The sequence below is a fragment of the Leuciscus leuciscus genome (genome assembly GCF_965113295.1).
Source record: "Leuciscus leuciscus genome assembly, chromosome: 6".
NCBI classification, from domain to species: domain Eukaryota; kingdom Metazoa; phylum Chordata; class Actinopteri; order Cypriniformes; family Leuciscidae; genus Leuciscus; species Leuciscus leuciscus.
Window position 1 is genome coordinate 6,463,253 of NC_138730.1, and position 6,222 is coordinate 6,469,474.

The 6,222-nt window shown below is 36.8% G+C and overlaps 1 long non-coding RNA gene across 1 annotated transcript; it reads left to right on the forward strand.

Annotated features, from left to right (window-relative positions):
* Window positions 1–2,453: 2,453 nt before the first annotated feature.
* Window positions 2,454–5,289, forward strand: LOC309502036. Its single transcript, XR_014207070.1, has 4 exons — window positions 2,454–2,561; window positions 2,646–2,741; window positions 2,877–2,963; window positions 5,065–5,289. It is a non-coding gene; the product is annotated as an uncharacterized lncRNA (long non-coding RNA).
* The last annotated feature ends 933 nt before the right edge of the window (window positions 5,290–6,222 follow it).

Genomic DNA, 6,222 nt, shown 5'->3' on the forward strand with positions numbered 1-6,222 from the left:
ACGTTTGTAAGAAACCAAACCGTTTGTAAATCCGTCAAGATTTCAGTGAGATAAGAGGATTTGTGTGCCTGCTGATCACTCATCTTACTTCACAGCTTCCCTGTGGTAAGATGGCCGCCGGTGATGCCGGAAGTGACTCCGCCTTAAGACATCTAGCATTTATATGATATCTATGCTTGACTGCACATTTTCGGTAGTGACAGCAATGTTTTGGTAGCGACCACATCACATTACGGAATTTTAACTTGCATACTAAAACACTACTAAAACATACTAAAATACTAATGATTTGCATAACTGTAGGCCTACTAATATTTTGTTTATTTCCCCCAAATTAATGATTATGTGTTCCCTTTTGTCACTACCAAAACATTGATGACTTGTTTCGGTTATGACTGTTTCGGTAGTGACAATTTTAGATTTTAGCCTAACTTTTAGCCTAACTCAAAGATGCTAATTTTTTTGCCTTTACTAGTTAGAAATAGAAGGATCTTTGTAAACATCTAAAATTTGAATACTTAAATTCTTTTTAAACGTGTTTTTTGTTTGTGGGACAGCAGTTTGCACCAATTCTGTAGAATGGCCCAGATAAATGCACATACCCTTCTGAGGTTTATACTGTAGCCTTGTGTAATTAAAATGTATAAAAGCTGAAAAAGCTGGAAAAAACAAAAACAAAAAAAAAAACAGGCTAACTTTTCCTGGGCGCACCGGTGCGAACTGCTGCGCACACTGCTGCGTGTGTATTTAATTAGCAACGGCGAGGCCAAGATTTTCACTTTCACTGACAAATGCACTTTAATAAAATAATGTCTGAAACCACCACTCACTGTTAACTACGCACAATATTTGAAGCAGAAATATGTTGCTGATCACGTATTTCGTGCTGCTGCGACTTGCGACCATAAAAGTGGTAACAGAGCAGGGGCCTGTACCATGATGGCAGATGAACAAAGTGACTTGTTTTGTCAGACATGTCACTTCTCTCATCTCCTCGCATCTGATTGGTCCAATTTCAGTTTGCGATCTCTAATTTAGAACATAACCTGCCCCGGAGCAGGTATGGCAATGAACGCAGCTAGCCAAGCCACTTTCATGGTACAGGATTGGTGCAAACTGAAACTTACCTGGTTAGCCAGCTAAACCGGCTTCATGGTACAGGGCCCTGATTCAACTCTTAAAATGACTGGTAATTTGCTAAGACCTGATCGCAATGTTGGGGGCCTTCAAGGAAAATGGTAAGGCAACACTAAAACGTGAATGACCATATTTTATGTCTGATACAATATTTAAAAAAAGAAACACTAAAAACTACATTTTTGTCAATGTCAAATGTAATATAACTATTCGTTTTGAGATCTGCTAAAGAAAAAAAAGGGTTTGAAAGCGATCTTTGCAATAATCTATGCTTATTTAATTATAGTTCTTGTTTTCAAAAGTAAATAAAAAAAGAAAACAGGCTGCACAAATATTTAATGAACTAAAAAAGACTTTGCCAATCAATGAGCGCCCTCTACTGCCTGATAATGGTCATGGAATTAAGCATTTGATAAATGCTGTTAAAGCACAAAACATTTGCAACCTTTCAATTGGTTTAAGTAAAATAGAACCTAAAAATAACTTACATGGAACGTTCACAGAATGTTCTCTTTAGGTCATAAATTAAACCTAAAAATAACTTATAGGGAACATTCCCAGAACGTTCTCCTTAGGTTATAAATTAGACATAAAAATAACCTACAGGGAACATTCCCAGAAAAATAACCTACAGGGAACGTTCCGGGAACATTCCCTTTAGGTTATTAAAATATAACCTAAAAATAACCTATAGGGAACATTCCCAGAACATTCTCCTTAGGTTATAAAATTAAACCTAAAAATAACCTACAGGGAACGTTCCTAGAACGTTCTTGTTTGGTTCCCAAAAAAATAACCAAATGGGAACCATACGGGAACGTTAGGGGAACGTTCTGTGTTTGCTGGGCTACCGCGACTATTTTTGGCCAGGGACACGACGTTGCCGTCGGACCAATGTTTGCTGGGTATAGTTCCTTGGGGACGTCACAACGAGTAGTCTAGAATAGTCAGACCTATAGATTTATTCACGTGAAAATTCTCACCACTAACAACATATATTAGACCTCATTAAACGACAAATTAAACCAAATGTACTATTTAAATCGATTGCCAGACATCGTAATCGTAATGTTATTGTACATACATCTGATTTATGGTTTAGCATTGTGTTATAGCAACGCTTATTTATTAAACATTTTTATTTATTTACATTAGAAAGCTACAGGACATCGTCTTTCAAAACATGACCTGCGCAAAAAAAAAAAAGAAAAAAAAAAAAAAAGAAGGCGTCACTTCTGAAAATGCACTTTGGAATGCGTCTCTGTCCCCAGCACATTTCAAACCAAGCTGACGCCCATGAACCCACCCCTTTCTGAACAGACATAAAAGAAACTGAAGCATTCTTTCTGTATAGTCACTCAGTTCCTGACACAGGATGAATCTGCAGGTCTCCGTCGTTCTTCTTTTCATTTCTCTCACTGGAGGTACAGAAAACAGCAAGTATTGAAATGTATTATTTGCTTATCATACTGTAGAGCACTAACTCAAAGTCTCTCTCTGTCTGTAAGGTTATTCTCTCAAGTGTTACTCCTGCATACCTGATTCGACGGGTTCCTGTGCAGCAAAAGAGGAGACATGTGCAGCTGGAGTTTGTTATACGATCGGTAAGTCCAGTGTAATGTGAAAATCTGCTGTATAAGTGATAGGCCTACCGCTGGAGAAAAAGTATACTTTTTAACTGCTAATCTTGGAATTGTTTTTATTATCTAATTATATGGACATTTATGTATTTTTGACAGGTTCCTCCATCACAGTTAAAGGGTGCACACCTCTATGTGTACCAGCGACTATGAGCTGCTGTGACACTGATCTTTGCAATGCTGCAGGTATTGGCCTTTGTTTGATCATGCGCTAGTAGTTTGATTTCATCCACAGGAAATTATACAAACAATAATTCAATATAATGGGCATCGGATTTTTTTATTTTTTTATTTTTTTTACTGGAGTAGATTAGGGATGTTCCCGAAGCCAAATACCTTATCTAAAATCTCTATGCAATAATGAGTGAAGTGAATGAACTTTAAACGCGCAAATCCGTCTGCGCATCTCTCAGAAATCAGAGCTTGACAAGAGTAATATCAACTCAAATAGGCTACTACATCATATACATGTTCTACGATATGATATCGTATATTGTTGTATGTATATTTAAATGATTTAAGCCTTGTACAAAATGATACTCGAATGAATGGAATAAGCACAGCACGATCACAAATCAAACAGCGCGTTTTTGCCGTCTCTGCGCGTCTCCGTCTCTCAGCGACCAAAGCTCTAGCCTATCAACTAACATTCATATACATTAATTACTACTTGATATGTCTATTTAAATGTTTTAAACTTCGTATGATGTGATAAGCTACATGATAGATTTCTTTATCTCACTCTCTCTTGAAGCTGATCCTGTCCCTGTGCGTATTTGGCGCTGGAACTGTGAGGTTTTTCCCCACTGCATCTTTGCTGGCTGCGCGTCGTCTCATTTTATTACTACTGTGTGGTTATAAAGTATATTACCATGGCATCGAACACACCTCGGCCAATAATAATCAAGAACTAGGAGTGTCCGCTTTTATAAACATGTGTTTTGACACTTTTGTCTGGATACAGCATGAGAAAAAATTTAGCATCATCCCGGCAAACACATTTGCGTTGTGGCAACGTCTGTGGCACGTTGCATTTCTGCTATGGCAACGTCGCTGTCTACGTGCTCGCAACATTGTAACAACGTAGAATTGTAAGACGCGCCAGGGCTGGAGCAACGTTGTTGCGCGACATTCAGCAAATAAGAGATGACGTTCTGGCCATATATATATATACATTTAGTCATTTAGCAGACGCCTTTATCCAAAGCGACTTACAAATTAGGACAAAAATTATATATAGATAGATATCCCCCATTTAGCATGTTTTGTGGTTAATTTTTAATTAGCCATATGTTAAAAAATTATATACTTTTTAAATATTGTTTATCCCTATTATGGGCCTTACAGTAAATTCATTATAATCAACACCTGCAAGTGTACACTTTGAAGAGGAAAAATGACATGGGTTACCTAATTAAACTTTATTAAAACTGCATATGGTAATCAAATTGCACTTCCAAAATTCATACATTTGTGAGGAAACAAAACAGAGAGTGGATTAACGCATAAAGATATTAAATATTTGTCATACCTGACCAGAAGTTCTGTAGCTTATTTCAGCAAGACAATGCCAAGATTCATTACATGTTACAACAGTGTGGCTTCATAGTAAAAGAGTTCAGGTACTAGACCGGCCTGCCTGCAGTCAGACCGGTCTCCTATTGAAAATGTGTGCTGCATTATGAAGCAAAAAATGAGACCACAGATTGTTGAGTACTTAATGTAATTTATCAATAAGAAAGAAAATTTAACTTCAACAAGTAGTGTCAGTTCCAAAACACTTACTGAGTGTTGTTAGAAGAAAAGGTGATGTATACACAGAACGTATTATAAAAATTATTTAAATAAAAAAATAAAAAAATAAAGTTTATCACTTTGAACATTGAAAAAATATAAATAAAAACTCCACTGCGGGACTAATAAAGAATTAGACCCACCTGAGCTAGATATTAAAGACTAGAAAGACAGTTCACTCCTATTACTTATGTATGGGAGAAGGGTTAGGCTGTCCCGCCTTCCAAGTAAAATATCCGATCGCTGATTGGTAAAGTAATTGCGTCACTGCATCGATCTGTTAGAAGCTCCGTTTCCCATAGGAACTCATACTAAATGTAGTAGAAGCTTGTTAATTTGTCTAGTACTTTCAGAGTTTTTATTGTTTAAAAAAAATAATTTGAGAAATTGATCAACAATGAACATGCAGTTTTCATAACAATTTTTATCAATATTATTGTAAGTATTAGTAGTGGAGTGTTAATAATACTGATTTCCTTCCTGTCTTGACTAGATGGAGTGTATAAGGGAAGCTTCCTCTTGCTCATGTCTCCTCTGCTCTTCTACTTCCTGTTTCAGTGAGTCCAGCTGAACTTCAGATTCTACAGCAAAGACCATCAAACAAACTCAATATGATACACAATCTGAATAAAGCTTGTTTGCTGCTCTGCTGTTATTAGGTTTAAGGAACTGAAAATATGTACTTTTTTAACATTAAAAAATTACTGCATTAAAACTATCACTTGACTTTTATTTGCATAAAAGAAAAGGTATTATAGAATGTAATAAAGAATTGAAGAAAAAAATAATTGAAGTTTTAAAAAGTGTGAGGAACGTCTGTAATAAAATATTTACTTGTGTATTAAACATCTATCTCAGTGAGTGACCGGAAAATTGTTTAACTTTTGGTTCATTTAGTAAGTGTCACGGATGGTAGTATATAAGTAGAGCATGAAGACAAAGGGCCCTATTTTAACGATCTGAAACGCAAGTGTCAAAGCGCAAAGCGCAAGTAACTTTGTGGGCGGGTCTCGGCGCTGTTGCTATTATACCGGCGGGATAAATGCCTCTTGCGCCAGGCGCAAATCTAAAATGGGTTGGTCTGAAGTAGCTTCATTATTCATAGGTGTGGTTTGGGCGTAACGTGAAATAAACCAATCAGAGCGTCATCTCACATTCCCTTTAAGAGCAGAGGCGCTTTTTCCATAGCGGATTGCTATTGTAACGGCGGATTTGCCAGGCGCGCGCCAGCAGCGGTTCACAGCCAAGGAGAGCAACGCTCTCGTCACGGCCGTAAAAGAGAGAAGTTACATGAAAATGGAGAAATGTGTAAGCTAGATGTATGCTTTTATAATAAATTGTTTATCTATCTATCTATCTATCTATCTATCTATCTATCTATCTATCTATCTATCTATCTATCTATCTATCTATCTATCTATCTATCTATCTATCGTAATAATGTATGATTTGCAAAAATGAAAACTGCTGCTTCTGTGTAGATGAGAGAATCAAAGTGTGCGTTGTGCACACGCTACATTGATTATGGCCAAGCATGCGCCCTTAAAATAGCCTATGAATAACATGCGCAACGCGCCACTGACTTTAAACTATTTTTTCCTGGTTAGTGGCGCAATTGTTTTCTAAACCTGCAAAATAGCAAGAAGGAACG